We start from the raw sequence: 16691 nt of genomic DNA on the forward strand, positions 1-16691 counted from the left end.
TTTTAGTCACTAGTGCACAATAAGTCTGAGGGTTGTGGATCAAGGGCATCAAGAGAATGCAGAATAAGGAGTAAATGGAGAGGTGCATAGAAGAGCTGCTATTTACCACTGGTATGGAAGAATTCAGTATTTTAACAGTTTAGCAAACTGGCCACCAACCTTGCTACCCTTATTGACTACCTGTGTCATTCTCACTCAAACTATTAATTCAAGGTTATAAATCTTCAGAGAGGAGATAAGTGCCCTTTCTGTTCCATTTTGTATTCTCCAGTCATCTAACACATCACCAACAGAGTTAACACCTAATTCTTGTTGAACAACTTGGCTCAAGAGTTACTTCCTCAGAAACGCAACTTTAGCCAAAGTTAATCACTGCACTACCTGTTATGCACATTCATGAGGGCATGAATCTCACTGGCACATGAAGAGTTCATGTGTGCATTTTCTCCCTTGCTGGTTGTGAACAAGCTAGTCTAGTCCTAGTCCAGAGCAAGGTTAATCTTGCTCAATTTAATACTGTAATTTCACATTGATTAAAAAATATCTGTCCAATCAATGTATGAATGTTAAGTGCTGTGTTAAGAATGGAAAATTAAGATGCATAAAACAAATTTTCTCAGTTTTCTGATGGAAGGTGGAAGTAATAAAGAGGCAAACAGGTCTCACATGGTCTAGCAGTAGGAATGGAGTGTGGAACAGGTGCTGTGGAGGAGAGAAGATGGTGAGTGGGATTGTACACAGAGGAATCTGATGAGGGAGCAGAGAGGAGGGCTTCACAGGACAGATGCTTGAACTGAGGTTTCTAGACTGAATGGAGTCATCCTTCTGTGAATTATAAATGTAATCAGTATAAAATTATTTTGGCCACCTAAATTGTTCCTAATAATTTCCATTTAAATACTGGGGAGTGTATATGTATACTGACTTTTATATATTACATTTGCAGAATATAAAATAGTGATTGTGCCTTAGGAGGACTTAGAGCTGCCATTTTGCAATTTCTTTTTTACTTTTTGTAAGTCATAACAAAGAATTTTACCAAATATTTTATTAAAATGTATTGTATATGGAAACACTTTTAAACTTAGATGAATGTTAAACTACCAATTTTTATGCCCAATTTTGCCTGGAATGTATAGTTTCTGAGTCCAAATTATCAGCAAAAATAATTTAAAGAAAATTTTTAAATTATACTTTAGATTCAGAACTTCACTAACATACTTTTTGGCAGAGAGAGAGGAGATGACCTTTCAAAATAGAACTTGAAAAATATTTCAATATCATTAATTAAAGTACACCCTTCAGTCTCCCAATTTTTTTATTAATAATGTGCTGTAGTCACAAACAGAAACTTAAAAGGATTTACCTTCAATCACATTGACCCAAAGTATAAAAATATTTACATTTTTCTCTCTACCTTCCTAGTCTACAACCATGTATACATATACAGTGATTCTGTCATTGACATTGTTCAGGTCTCTACTCAAAATTTTCTCATCATGGGCTTCCCTGGTCATTTTTATAAAGTAACCATCACTGCAGTTTTGGAAGTTGGGAAGTCCAGGATCATAGGGCCAGCTGAGTTATGTCTAGTGAGAGCCCTCTTCTTATACAGACTGACATCCTCTCAGGGTAGCCTCACATAGTGGAAAACAAGCTCTATGAAGCCTCTTTAAAATGGTATACTAATCCAATTCATTTGGCTCTAATCATCTGCCAAAGCCCCCAATCTTAGTATGAGACTCAAGATGGTACTCTTCTAGTACCATCTCCTTGAGGTTAGGATTTACACATGGATTTTTTTTTTTTGAGGGGATAACCATTCAGATCACAGCATATTCCTAATTAGTCCTAAGATAGACAACATTATGTAACAACCATTGCCTTTTGTGTTATGTTTGCCCCTTAAAAATTGTACATGTATTTTAAACTCTACAATACAGAGTTATTGTTTCTGAAGCCAGTATTTTAAAAGTTTGCTCACATATTTACTGTTCATTTCTCCTTCATTTCGATGTCTCCATCTGGGATTAATTTCCTTCTGTGTGAGGAACTCCCTGAAGTATTTTCTTTGATGAGTTTCAGCTAATGATTCATTCTCTCCATTTTTGGTTGTTTGAGAAGTATGCAGATTTATTTTTAAATGGTATTTTCACTGAGTTTAGTATTCTAGTTTAGCAGCTATTACTTTGAAGATAGCACTGCAGTGTCTTCTGGCTTTCTTTGTTTCTTTGAGAATCAGTCATCCTATCTCTTCACTGGTTATGTTAAGACTTCTTTTCTCTGTTTTTAAGATTTTCTTTTGCCTTTGGTCTATAGTTTGAGTATGTTGCCTAAGTGTAGTTTTCTTTGTTTCCTAATTGGTGTTTGTTGAGTCTCTTGGGTATATAAGTTGATGTTTCATACTAAGTTTGGGAATTTTTCAACTATCATTTCCTTAAATAGTTATCCTTAAAATTATTTTTTCCTGTGGGATCACTGTTATGTATTTATTAACTTCTTCATATATTCCACATATTACTTATGACATCTTTAAATTTTTTTTTATTGTACTTCGGGTTGTATAATTAAAATTGTTCTGTTTAAAGTTCATTGATTATTTCTTCTGCCATCTCTTATCTCCTATTAGCCTACCCACTGAATTTAGCATTTCAGACATTATAATTTCAGTTCTTTTCCTTTTTTATAGTTTCTATGTGTCTTTTCAGATTCACCCTTTGTTCATTTATAATAACCAGGTTTCCTTTAAATTTTTGGCCATAAAAATAATATAGTTGCCTTTAAAAATTTCTCTGCTAATACCAATATCTGAGTTAGCTCAGGATCAGTTTATGTTGATTTATTTCTCCTTATTATAGTCATGCTTTTCTATGTCTGTTATTTGACATGTCTAGAGATTTTTCAAATTATATATACTAGAAAATTGGAATGATATATTGTAAAGGCCCTTTATTCTGCTGTTTTTATCTGTCAGGCTTGTAAATTAATAAAAAAAAATCACCTTGAATTTGTGGAAGTTTGTTTTTTTGGGGAAAGATCTGCCTTGGATTTGCCCTTAGACCTGGAATATCATTGTTGTCTTAAGTATAATCTATCTAGAGTTTAAGTGGAAAGACCACAGTATATATCAAGCCCCTGTAACTTGGCAGAATTCCAAGTCCAAAATCTCTCACCCCAATGGTGACCAGCAACTTAAATCATTATTTGATTTTCATATCTCCCCTAGCTATGGCTTCCAAGTGGGCTCCTTGAACTCTCTCTTGCCCACGTGCTATGGAGGTATCAGTCAAGGATTTTCGGAGAAATTGTGCACAGATTTAGGGGTTATCCTTCTGAGAATCCTTTTCCTGAGAGTTCCCTCTCAATCTCTAGTTACCATATCCTACTGCTGAAACTTCAAACAAATAAGACCATGCCTTTCGGTTTAATGTTAGCTATCCGTGTCATCTGAACCAGAGCATACCCTCAGAGGTAAAAGCTGTATCAATGTAGACTTCATCCAATTTTGTTTGCTTCTTTCAAAGATTGACCATTGCAGTTTCTGCCTATTTTGGTCACTCTATAAGGATTTCAAATAATTTAAAAATATGTTGCCTATAGTTTATAATTGTTGCCTACAGAAGAGCTGATCATATGCAAGTGGTTATAGCACTTCTGGAAAAGTACTGAACTCTAGATGTGATTTCCTTTTAACTTATTCTGCTTCCAGTTCTCATATCTCTGACTAAATGCCCTTCATCAGTGGAAAATTTCAGCCATTATCTCCTCAAACTTTGCTTCTGTTATTTTATCTTTCCTACTTTCTTATTTTTTAATTGTACAAATAACATGTCCCACATGTCTTCTTTGCATTTTTTCCCCTCTCTGTTTTTTAATTCTTTTTTTCCCTATATTTCAGTCTGGATATTTTTTTTTCTGATGTATTTTCCAGTTCATTAATTCTCTATTCAGGTATGTCTAAGTAAATATTAAATCATCCATTGAGTCGCTAATTTCACTTATTCTATTTTTCAGTCTTAGAATTTCACTTGATTCTGTTCAACTATTTACATGATCACACCTGTATTTGGAATTCTACTATGTCTGTTTTCATTACTTCTTTTTCCTCCAAAAAGTTGGTGAGTTGTTAAACTTTTGTATACTCACATTTTTAATTCAGTTTAAGAGAATCACATTTTTTAAAAATTGGGGTAATTTGAGGCTCTTTAGAGACAAAAATATGTATTAATTTGTACCATATTGGATTTCTTCTATTTGGGGGGCACCTTTCCAAGATGTAAGTAGGGGGGTTTCAACCTGTCGTATTTACCAGGGGCCTTCCTTATTTTTTTGCAACTTCCAAATTTCTTAGCTTCTAAGCCTCTCAGCTGTTATATTCCTATTGGCAAACACCTTAAAAGGGCCAAATATCATATACACATCCTGGTCTCTTTGTTTCTCTTATGACCAGAATTTTGGATTTGCAAGTCATTGATAGTGCTCACACAAAGAAATTGACCATATTTGTAACTATAATTGGCAGAAAAATTGGTCAGAAAGAGGTTTTCCGCTATTATAAAATCTACAATCTTGAATGATTTTTATGGGTATAATGCAATAACTGCATTGGAATGACATTAAAGCATCTCTTTCTAGAATTCTTCAACATATTTTAGAATCTTTAATACATTTCTTATTAAAAATATAGGAACAATGTAAATTTAAATGTAATGTGTGTGCATGTGTGTATTAGATATTGCCTCAGATAATCAAAAGAATAATATTTGGCAAATAAACATTTTAAGTTTGTTTGGTTTCATTTGAAGTCAAATCAAATGGTCATTGTCCAATTCACATATGGATGCTTTTTTGTATGTCAGACATTTAATTTATGGATTGTTCATACTTAAAACCATCGAGGAAATATTAAGACAGATAAAAGGAAATGTAATTTTTAAATTTATGTAGTAAACAGCAATTCATACATGATATTCCAACTTACCAGTTCCTACTGTATGTAGAGTGGACATAATGGGGAGACAGGATTCAGAAAATGGAGTAATTGTTTATCAATGGACATCTTCATTTATTATGTTCTTTATTCCAGTTTATTGGTTCTTTTCTAATATTAAAGGGAGACATGGGGCATAAAACATAAAATTCATGTTAGAAATTTAATCCCCAAATCCACAGTTTAAAAATGATTGGAGGTGAGATATTTTGGAGGTTATTAATTAATTCATAGGTTAATATATTAATTTGTCATAGATTATTGGTTATAGTGGGAATGCCTTTGTCTTAAAGTGAACTCTTACTGACAAATTTGCTCTGTCTCACTGTGACATGCTCTCTGAACTGTTATAAGGCAGCAAGAAGGTCCTCACTTGATGCCAGTACTATATCCTTGAACCCCCGCAACCCTCAGAACATGAGCTAAATAAAACTCTATTCTTTATATTATAGTCTCAGGTGCTCAGTTATGGCAATAGAAAATGGACTTAGATATCATTTACCAAAAATATTTTAGAAATAGAGAGTTTTCTGTTGTCCTTTTTCTTCTTTCTTTCTTTTTTTGTAGAGGGGAATGGTAAACTTGGTTCTCTTGTATTGTATTCTAAGAAACATATAAGTATTATATGATAATTCATAAATTTGAATACCCATTAACAGCTATCAAAAGGCATTTTAAAATTTATATTTTATTTAAAATGGCAAAAACGTAGGTTTTATACATTGAACATTCAATTTCTTACAAATTAAGTAAGTGGATCTAACATAAATTGAGAGAAATCACAGGAAATCTATTAATGGAGAGGGAATGCATTCTGGAATCTATTGATTTTTAGGAAAACAATGTGGAGCATAATGGCAGTTGGCTAGCTTTCTTGGCACATTCACTTCAGCATCTTCCCAGAAATCCTTGCAAATGCAATTTATCTCAGGACTCGGGTTCACAAGAACTTTAGAGCTGAGCTGCTTTTTTCTTCCTGTTTGCATCACACAATGAACCATTGTGCTTGCATCATCTTGCCTCATCCAGTCTCCTTTTTCCCTTCTTCATTGTTATTCACCTAGTCAGATTCTATTCCTTTTCAGAGATTGCCAAGTTATTAACTCTATTCTCACCATGTTAAGAAGGATCCAAGCCAATTTATAGTGTTTTCCTTTTTTAACCCTAAATTTCTATAATCTGAATCCCAAAGAAGAAATGAGTCTTAAAAAAAAAGTTTTATAAAGCCAAAATACTTTGATGAAGTTCATGTCAGAGTCGACTCTAATATAGATATTATAGCTTAAGATATATATCATTGTATGTGGTCTTTATTTTTCTGAGAATATTATTTCCACCAAATCCACTGAACAATTTTTAACAGAAGTGTTCTACCAGAAAAGTTAAAGAAACTTTTTAGGGACTTCCTAAGGGCTCCGGTTTAATAAATTAGTCTTCTTTGAAGGAATATGGCACCAATATTTTAAAGTAACTATCAGAACTAATAAAGCATGTAAACTCATTTAGGTGATATCATGACAGAATACATTTATTTTTATTTTACAATAGTCGAACTTCAGCTGATAAGCAATGTTTGCTTGCTTATCTTCACACACTCATCATCAAGTTATATAAGGTGATGCTTTAGAAATTTCCATTTTGAATTTCAAGCCTAAACCATGGATAGATTGTGTCATTGCCATGTTCTCCTGTAAGTCACCACTACCGTGTCAGTCTGTGGTTTCTTTGATAACCCTCTGGCTGTTTAGTTTCTAATCAAATGACATTTAAACATTTCTAATCTAGTTGAATTTTACATTTTGCACTATCATCTCAATATTCAGTATCCCTTTATTAATGATAAATTAAACAAATGACTAATGGATTTTACTTTTCCCTTTAAAAAGGTCTTCATAGCTGTTGTTTGAGCACCAATAAATACCATCTTCATGTAATTTGTTACTGAATAATACTGTGATTCTGTACACTAATCCTGTATTTTGGCATTCAAAGATCTAAACCCTTCATGAGCTGCAATCACTTGATTAACATACTTCTGATGAGGTTATAATTAAAGAAATGGATTTCCCTTAGCTCTCACTTAGTCTCTAAATTTAAGTGTCTCCCTCTTGCAAGTGCAGAGAGAGGTGTTTTACATCTTCCCCATTTGCCTGCTGCAGCTACCTATACTTTAAATCAAATTTGGAGACCTTCAGTGCTGAACCTAATTTTATCATGAAGTTAGGTAGATTATGAGTATACATTAATTTTTATTGAATTTAATTTTCATATGATTTTAAAAGTAAGGTAATTAAATTTTCTAAATGAGATTAAATTACTGGAATTATGTGATGTCCTGACATATGTCTAATGGATGAGATAATTTAAATATTTTGAACTTTTTTTTACCTGAATTTTTTGGTTCCTCATTACTTCTAATTTCTCTCTGAGAGTAACCTATTAAAGTATTCTGAAGTGTTGCTTTTTCTCATGTGGATTCATCTTATGGTCATTCAATCAGACCAAATTCTTCCCATAATTATCTCCATAGTAGAGTACAATGAGGAGAGTTGGACCCCTAATCCCTGCATGTTCTCCAGGATACCGTGGTGCTATCTATGTAGTGGTAACTTCCAAGAATCAACTCTGGTCTATAAATTATGATGGTGATCATATCAACAATGCCCCAAACAACTATTTATTGCATATTTTCCATATGTTAGACATTGTGCTAAGTGATTTACACATATTATATTTAATCTTCCAAAAAGTGCTTAAAAGATAGATTGCTATCCTGCTACACAGTTGAGACTACTGAGATTCTAAGAATCTAAGTGATTTGCCCAATGTCATGTGGCTTAGTGAGTCTTAGGACCGGGTAGGAACCCAGTGTCAGTCTACTTCTACATGGTCACTGTCTTTCCTTTATTTCAGTGATGTTCCCTCCATCTTGAATCACTGTCACAATCTCCTGAGGATTATTTTCTTAAAGTACATATAGTCTAGTCTAGGGTAGGAGCAAGGAATTATTCTTTCCAAAGTTTTTTTTTTTTTTTTTTTTTTTTTAAGGAATAGTTTTCTTTATTTCATTCTTGTGAATACATATCGCTACATGAAGGGAAAATCTTCATGTATGATATTATAGTTTTAGGGGAATCATTTTCCATTCTAGATCTTCCAAATCAATCTGATTGCTTTATTCCCTACTATATAGAAGGCAGGCATGTGGGGTCTTTGTTGTTGTATTTTGTTTTTTTCTGTTTGTTTGTTTGGTACAGGGGATTAAACTGAGGGGCACTGAACCACTGAAGCATATCCCTAGCCCTTTTTCTTACATATATATTTTTTTAGTTGTTGATAGATCTTTATTTTATTTATTTATATGAGGTGCTGAGAATCTAACCCAGGGCCTCACACATGCCAGACAAGTGCGCTACCACTGAGCCTACAGCCCCAGTCCCAGCCCACTTTCTAGCCTTTTTGAGACATGGTCTCACCAAGTTGCTGAGGCTGGCTTTGAACTTGAGATCCTCCTGCCTAAAGCTCCTGAGCTGCTTGGATTAAAGTTGTTCACCACCATGCCCAGTAAAAAGCATGTTTTACTAAACTCCAGTCTTAGTTGGGTACATTCCCACACACTGTAAAATCCATGGGCCGTATAATTTTTTAAAATGAAAATTGTTAGATGTTGAGAAAATGAGTGACTGTAATAACTAGGTTCAAATCTTTCTGCAAGTCTAGACATTTTCAATTCTTTGGTTTCCAAAAATTGAAGGATGACCTAATTGATCTGTCAGTTGTTTTAATGTTAGGTCATAATGTGGCATTTTTACCTATAGCTTGGATGTTCAAAGAAGTGAACTCTTTCCTACAAAAAAAATTCTAATTTCATCTACCTTTTTATGTGAGAAGAGTTTCTTAATCTTTATACAAGTGAAAATGAAAAATAGAAATATAATTGATGGTGAAATTTATCTCATTCTGCCAGCAAATATTATCTGCCCATAGATAGATGAAAATAAAATCTTGTATAGATCATTAAAAGATACACTTTTAATAAAATTTAACTTTTAAAGTGTATTTATGAACATCTATAAAATATTGTTTGGTTGAAATTTTTATAGTAAATGTGTTAATTACTTCAGAAACATTGTTACTATCTAGAGTCTATGGCTATGGGAAATACACAAACACACACACATTTATATGTAAAAGTAACTTTTTGGTGACAAGAAAAATTTCATGGATGCTTCAGAGTCTAGCTTCTTATATACTCATATAGAAGAAAAGTCAATTCAAGTTCATTCCAAAAACTCAGTGAAGAAGAGATAATGAGCAAATCAGTTAGCATTTTGGCAGACCTTCGTTTTTATCATTGTAGTCCCATAGCTGCCATGTCAGAATCACCTGGGTCAACCAGGTCAATCACTATCTCTTTCACCTGCACATTACCAAAAAGCCACCTAATGATTATAAGATTAGCATGTTCTGTTATTTGTAACCTAATCCTTATGTGGTTTGAGAGCAAGGATATGTCTCAACCTGCAAAGCCCTAAATGATTCTGGTCATTGGCAATCATATTTATATGGAAAAACAAATGAAAAATAATCCCATTTGAAAATTTCACATCATACAAGTTGTTTTCAAAAAAACAACATCAGTCCTGTTATAATCACATCAAAAGCACATTACAGCCATTGTGCCAGTAAGAAAACAAAAGCCTCTGCCAAAAGGCTAGGCTTAATAATAGTTTATTGAAACTAAAAGCAAAGTATTTGAGGACAAAGTCAGCTTTGCTGAAATTAGCTGCTCTGTAACAGAAACAGCAATTACTCAAAAGTATTATTACTTTTATTATTAAAGATTGTGTCTGAATCATTACACATTCCCTTAGGAAGATTAAAAATCAAGCAGCCTCTTGAAAATAAAATACAGAAAATAGTATTTCATTCTATGCCCCAGAAAAAGCTATTTTTAGAAATAATACACTTAGTGTTTATGATTAAACTCACTTTGTCATTTAGTCATACCATCATGTCAGTGAAGTTTTGTGCCAAGTAGAATCAGACAAGAAAGACTATTCAAGACCAATATAGTATTAGTCAAGAATTAATAGAGGAGAGAGATTGAACTCAACTCTGCTAAAATAAGAGGTGAGAGAGACCTTAAGTGCTAAGGTAAAATAATATAAAACTATTGGAAGATGTTAATAGGGGGGTTGGTCAATGTGATCAATCCATCTGTATTTGCTAACTGGTGTTTATAAAAATTAGACTGCCTCTGTTCACAAAGCCCAGGACTTTGGAGCCTTATCTCTCCTTTCTCTTTCAAAGAAATGGGTGCCAGACCCTTGAGAAAGACATTTCTGGTTTGTAAAACTGGCAGAAGACTATGAAAAGATTCATAGCTCAAAGAAGCAGAGAAAGAATTTATAATTGTAAGTCTTCTAAACTGTAAGGAAAAAGATCAGTACCTTCCCTTATAATCAAGAAGAAACATTCTAAAATTTAGTCAAGATAAAGGGAACCTTAAGGCTGTAAGTCATTGTTAACAAAGATGATTTTGCCTGTCAGAGAAAAGTCCAATAAAAAGATGGCTACTTTTTCTTAGAAAATTTAAAAAGTTGAAATTGTGTTGAGGATATAGCATATATTAATATATGCTGCATTGAGTGTATGTGTCTTTCCTTATGTGCTCTGGAGAATAGCAGTACCCTTTGGCTGATGTTGTAGAAGAATTTAATTGAACATAAATGATAGTTTGAAAGTCTGTGAGTTGTTAAGGGCAAGAAAATCAGGTGATTTGTGCCTGATTTCAGTAGAATCTTGGGGCTAACTCTTGGTCATGAGGCTGTGGTGTGTCTATGTGACCAGCTCACTAAAAGAGATTCCCGTGAACAATTTTTTAGCTTCCTGGTGCAGAAGTGTTTTATGTGCTTTCACACAGATGGCAGTGCCAGATCTAAAGATTAAATACACCCTAGTGAATGAGGGTTGGGACCCTAAGAAGGAGCCGTACATCTCCAGACTCCTTTCAATGCACATCCTTTACTGAAAATTCTGCATCTGATAAAGCTATCTGTAATTATAAATTGCTTGAATCTTTGAAGTCCTTTCAGAAAGAAAACACTGTGGCTGATTACCATGTAATTAACACATATGATATATATTTTCACATCCTGATTCATTAATAAAAACTGGCTCAAATATATTATTTATTTTAATCACTAGAATTTATCTTGGAAAAAAAAACAAACTTTGGTCATTTTTCAACTTTGAGCTACCTGTTTTGGGATTGATTTCTGCACATAGGCTCATAAAATCATATATCAAACTCTAAAAATTTAAGTGAGGATTTGATAAACTAGAGGCCTCCAGGTCAATGTTAAAAAGAATTAATTTTCCATATTTAAAATTTGAGAGATTTTATAGATACAATTCAGATTAGCTCCTTCATTTGAAAAATTAGAAGACCTGGCCAATTGAATATTGCCACCTGGTAGCTATCAGCTGAATATTGGCTTCCTCTTTGGACTAGGCATGGCATTTTCTTTCTACTATAGACCCACCCAGCCTACTTCTCACATCTATGCTGCTGGTCTGGCTTAGAACCATAAAGCAACTGAAATAATGCCATTGCAAGAGTAATTGAAAGAGGAAATTTTAGACTAAAGAAGAGAAGCCACAGGACTGACATGATCATTTTCTACCAAAAATTCAAAGATTTTTCACATAGACAATGCAATGAAAATGTTATCGCTTCAGCAGTAATTCTGATATCATAAGTCTCTAGAGCATGTTCTCTCATCTAAACCTCACATCTTCCATCTATAGGAGGATGTAATTTTGAAACCATTTTACAGATCAGAAAATTGAAAGAGTTAAGGAAATTTGCCTATGGTTACAAAACCAGGAAAGGTACAGAGTCAAGGATTAAATACAAACTGTTTTACTTCAAGGCAAACCAAGCGACACAAACTCAAATGCTTCAGTGACCAGAAATATAATACAAGTTCATGGAGGAACAGAAAGTGATGATAGAGGGTGATGGGATCTGTGGAACATTGAAGAGGAACTACATCAATTAAAGTTTAACTCTAAAGTGGTCCATGGACACGGACAATTAGACTTGAACTTCTATTCTCTACCATATGTTCCTAACCTGAATTGATGGACAGCAGAACTGTCTAGAAGTAAATTTCCTGTTACCGTAGATACTTAATCCACCTAGGGCTGGTATGATTAGGATGTAAGCTCAAGATGAATTGGGTGACTTTTAAATCTTTCCTGACTCTTAAACCTTAAAAGTTTTTTAAAGGTATATTTCATATATTTATAAAATATTAGGATGGCCAAAGTAAATTATGGGTTCCATTTAGGGTCCAAAGGAATTGTGTTACATGCTATTGAATACAGAGGTAAAAGAAGTTATGCTCACATTTCATGCTTCCTAGGCTGTTGTCAACAATCTATCAATTTGGCCAAGGAGGCTGGTGCTGAATAATTGTTTCAATGAAGTTATACCATCTACTCTAATAGGTAAATCCTCAAATAATAATTTCCAAACACAGTAGAAATTTCTTTCTCTTTCAACTTAATTCCAAAATGGGAGTTCTTGGACCGTGGTAGCCTTTCTTTGGCAGTGTTTAAAAGATGCAGACTCCTTCCTTCTTGTGGATTCTCATATTTATATTTCCTGATGACCATCTCCTCTCCAACAAGCAGATAGAACAACACAAAGAATACTGCACATAAGAAGTTTTTATGTGCTCTCCCTGGAAATGGTGCTCAATGTTCTTATGCACATTCCTTTGGCCAGAACTCAATTACACATCAAAGAACAAGACATGGATGGCATTGAATTAATAGGATTCTGCACAGCAAAGGAGTGTGAAGAGAGCCTCCAGAATGGGAGAAACTTTGCCACCTATTCCTTCAACAGGGGATTAATATCCAGAATATATAAAGAACTCAAAAATCAAACCCAACCAAACCAAAACACCAAATAACCCAATCAAAAATTGCTTTATCAAAATATCTTTAAATGTCCAACACATAAATGAAAAAAAGTTCAATATCCTTAGCATTTAGGGAAATACAAATCAAAACTACACTGACTCACTCACCCCAGTTAAAATGGCAGTCATCAAGAATACAAATACTATGGCTTGGGAGGCTGAGTCAGGAGGATCACAAGCTCAAGGCTAGCCTTGGCAACTAAGTAAGTCCCTAAGCAACTTTGTGAGACCCTATCTCAAAATAAAAATTTTAAAAAGGGCTAGAGATGTGGTTTAGTGGCAGAGCACCCTGGGATCAAAGTACCAAAAACAAAAAAGAAAGAAAATTACTAATAAATGACGGCGAGGATATGGGGAGGAAGGAACCATTGTGCACTGTTGGTGGGATTGTAAATTAGTACAACCACTATGGAAATCATTATGGAGATTCCTGAAAGGGCAAGTAGAAATGGAACTCACCATATGACCCAGCTATACTACTCCTTGGTATTTATCCAAAAGAATTAAAATCAGCATACTGTAGAAACACATGCACAACCATGTTTATACCAGCACAATTAACAACAGCCAAGTTAAGGAACCAGCCTAAATGCTTGTTAACAATGGATAAAGAAAACATGATATGTATACACAACACAGTTTTATGTAGCCATAAAGAACAAAATTATGTCACTTCCTGATAAATTAATGGAACTAGAGAACATCAGTGAAATAAGGCAGACTCTGAAAGTCAAGGGTCATAAGTTTTCTTTATATGTGGGAGTGGGTAGAAGTGATTTCATGAAAATAGAAGGGAGACCAGTATAGAAGAGGATGGGGATCTGTGGGAGGGAGGGAAGAGAGGAGAAAAAGGCAAGTACTGGGCAATGTAATGACCAAATCATGTTATGTGCATGTGTGACTATATCACAACCAATCTCACTCTATTGTAAGTATAATGCCCAAATCTAAAGAGAATCAGGTGCCATCGTGCTTGCCAATAATACCTGCTACTGAGGAGGCTGAGGCAGGAGATCACAAAGCCAGACTCTGCAACTTAGTGAGACCGTCTCAAAAAAGGGCTGAGGATGTAGCTCAGTGAAAGAGCTGGGTCCAATCTCTAGAACCCAGGAGAGAGAGAGAAAGAGGGAGTTTTTGCACTCTAGTCATGCTGTGTGCCTAGGAGGAAGCAGAAATTCAGTTTTGTCTCAGCAGTGCTCAGGATTATTTTAGGTTAAGCATAGACTCCTAACCTATTAAAATCTGCACACTCAAAATATATTACTTTTGAAAAAATGAAATATAATTGCAAACATAGATCTCATCATTCAAAATTGAAGATGATCCAATCATCCTGTGTGAGTGTACCTCTTTTCTGAGGTATGGTGCCTAAGACCTTGACCTGTAAAGTCAAGGTTGCCAGGACTCAAACCCCAGGTCAACTATTTTCGAATGATGCCACTCTGGACAAACTGCAGGACCTCTTTCAAACTATTGTGAGCAAGGTCATTATTATGTCACCTATAACATGATTATAGAAACAATGGCTGGTATTAAACAATTATTATGTGTCAGATACTTATTTTAACTATTCAATCCCAACAACACAATGAGGAGTTTCTGACATCGTTCCCCTTCTACAGATGAAAAAAACAAGATACAGAAAAGTTAAGTGACCCTGAGGAGTAGATAGCTAAGGAGTAGTGGACCAGGCTTTTAACCTAGACTTGTGAATTTCACTCTCTGAGAACCTATCCTCTTCACCACTTGGTTATTCTATTTTCAGTGTAGTCCATACTTGACAGGGTAGTAGTAGTGATGATAAAATTAAAAACGAAGAAAATATGAATGGATGAAGGAATCCTCATGAATCTTATAATGTAAGCAAGTAGGGCTAAAAAAAAATAAAAAATAAAAATATCAAAGTCCTGTCACTTCCTCTGATAACTCCTAATTCATGCAGATAGAGAAGTATACAAGTGCTCAAATATTTTCCAACTTGTACAAAATTGTTCTGCTGTTATAAGGGAGCCATGAAAAAGTTTGGTTAGAATTCCTGTTTCTCTCTTATCCTAGTCCTTTTCCAAGGTACATGGTGACATTTTTAATAGTCCTTAACAGATATCTCAAATGCACTAAGATTAACTTGTATGTTCAAGAAATCACTTAGCAACTTTACAATTTGTTATGGAAACACCCAGGCAGAGCAGAGCCGACAGACAATGCTGCAGTAGCAGTGGTGATTATAAATGATTCGTCTACAAAATGTGACTCTGCAACCTTGAAATGGTGCCACCGGGGTATATTATGCATACGGCACTGATGCCCACACGAAGATTTGTAATTACCAAGCACATGTTACAGGATATAATTTCTTGTTATGGGAGAAATCAAAATTTTTGTGTCTCTTAGCTCGAGCACGGTTCACATCACTTTAATGTGTGACAAAGGTACCATATACTCAATTTTACATGTTACCTCTGAATGTCAAACAATGCCCTGGATATGTCCAGTAGAATCTGTGTGCAAACCCAAAACAGGAGGAGTATCACTCAGGACAAATGTTTCTAGGTTTCATTCCCAGGGAAAAGGCTGTTACATTTCCTTGGGGAATGAACTAAACTTTTTAGTTGCAAGAAGCAAAGCTAAAAATAAAAATGCTCCTGGAGAAAGAATCAGGGAGAGGCAGCACTTAAGGACTTTGGATACTTTTAAAGACAAGTCACTGTTTCAGAAGAGAATGAGATTTCCTTATCCTTGATAGTCAGAGGGCAAATGAAAAAAAGAACGAAAAATCTTTATAATCTGTGGCTATAGAACCCACACCTGCAGGGAATCATGCCATGATGTCCTGAAACCAATTGCCTATGTGATTTTATTCCATGGGCCCTGCCTCATAGAGGTGCCCTAAAGGGATGAAAAAGTTAAGCCTCTCAAAATGAGCGAGATGGTGGCTAAACCTCCCAGTTAAAAGGAGCCTAACTTCTATCTTCAGATAGATCATTATGCACAAATAATCTTCACTCTTAGCCTAGAAATTTCCCCTTCAATCCATTTCTACACAGACCTAGACATATCAGGTCAGCTGGAGTTCTCATCGTCAACCTGAATTAGGGAGATCAAAGACAGAACTTCATGTTTTCCCTCCCCTTTACCATGCTTAAGCTTGCATTTCTGAGTTGTCATTTTTTTAGTGCAAGAGAGGAAAGATAAAATGTTAACCTTAAAACATAAAATGGGGGAAAAGAATCTGGTAAAAATTATTCCCTCTATTAATTTATCACACAAATATTTGATATGTGCTTATCATGGCCCAAGAATTGCTCTGATGCTTGTGATGCAGTTATGAGCCAGACTCAGCCTCACTGCTCATATGATAGGGTGAATGCAAGAATGAAACTGAAGTTTCACCTGCTAAGTGCTTTGAGGGAAAATGCTTCAGGAAAAGGAAGAATGCAATGGTGAGAGGAAGGTCTCTGTCAAGATGTGAGTTTTAATAAGAAAGACAAAGGGAAAATGCACTTCAGCTGAGGAATGAGCAATTGTGAAGACTCAAGTGGAATGAACTTGACATGTTCAAAAAGCAACAAGGTCACTGTGACCGGAATTGAATGAGATGTGTGTGTGTATGTGGCGGGGCGGCAGCGGGAGTGATAAGAGATGACTGAAAGAGAGGCAGGGGTTAAGTGGCATAGGGATTGGAGCTTTGGAGATATTTAGATTTC

Source organism: Ictidomys tridecemlineatus, chromosome 2, assembly GCF_052094955.1.
Source record: "Ictidomys tridecemlineatus isolate mIctTri1 chromosome 2, mIctTri1.hap1, whole genome shotgun sequence".
NCBI classification, from domain to species: Eukaryota; Metazoa; Chordata; class Mammalia; order Rodentia; family Sciuridae; genus Ictidomys; species Ictidomys tridecemlineatus.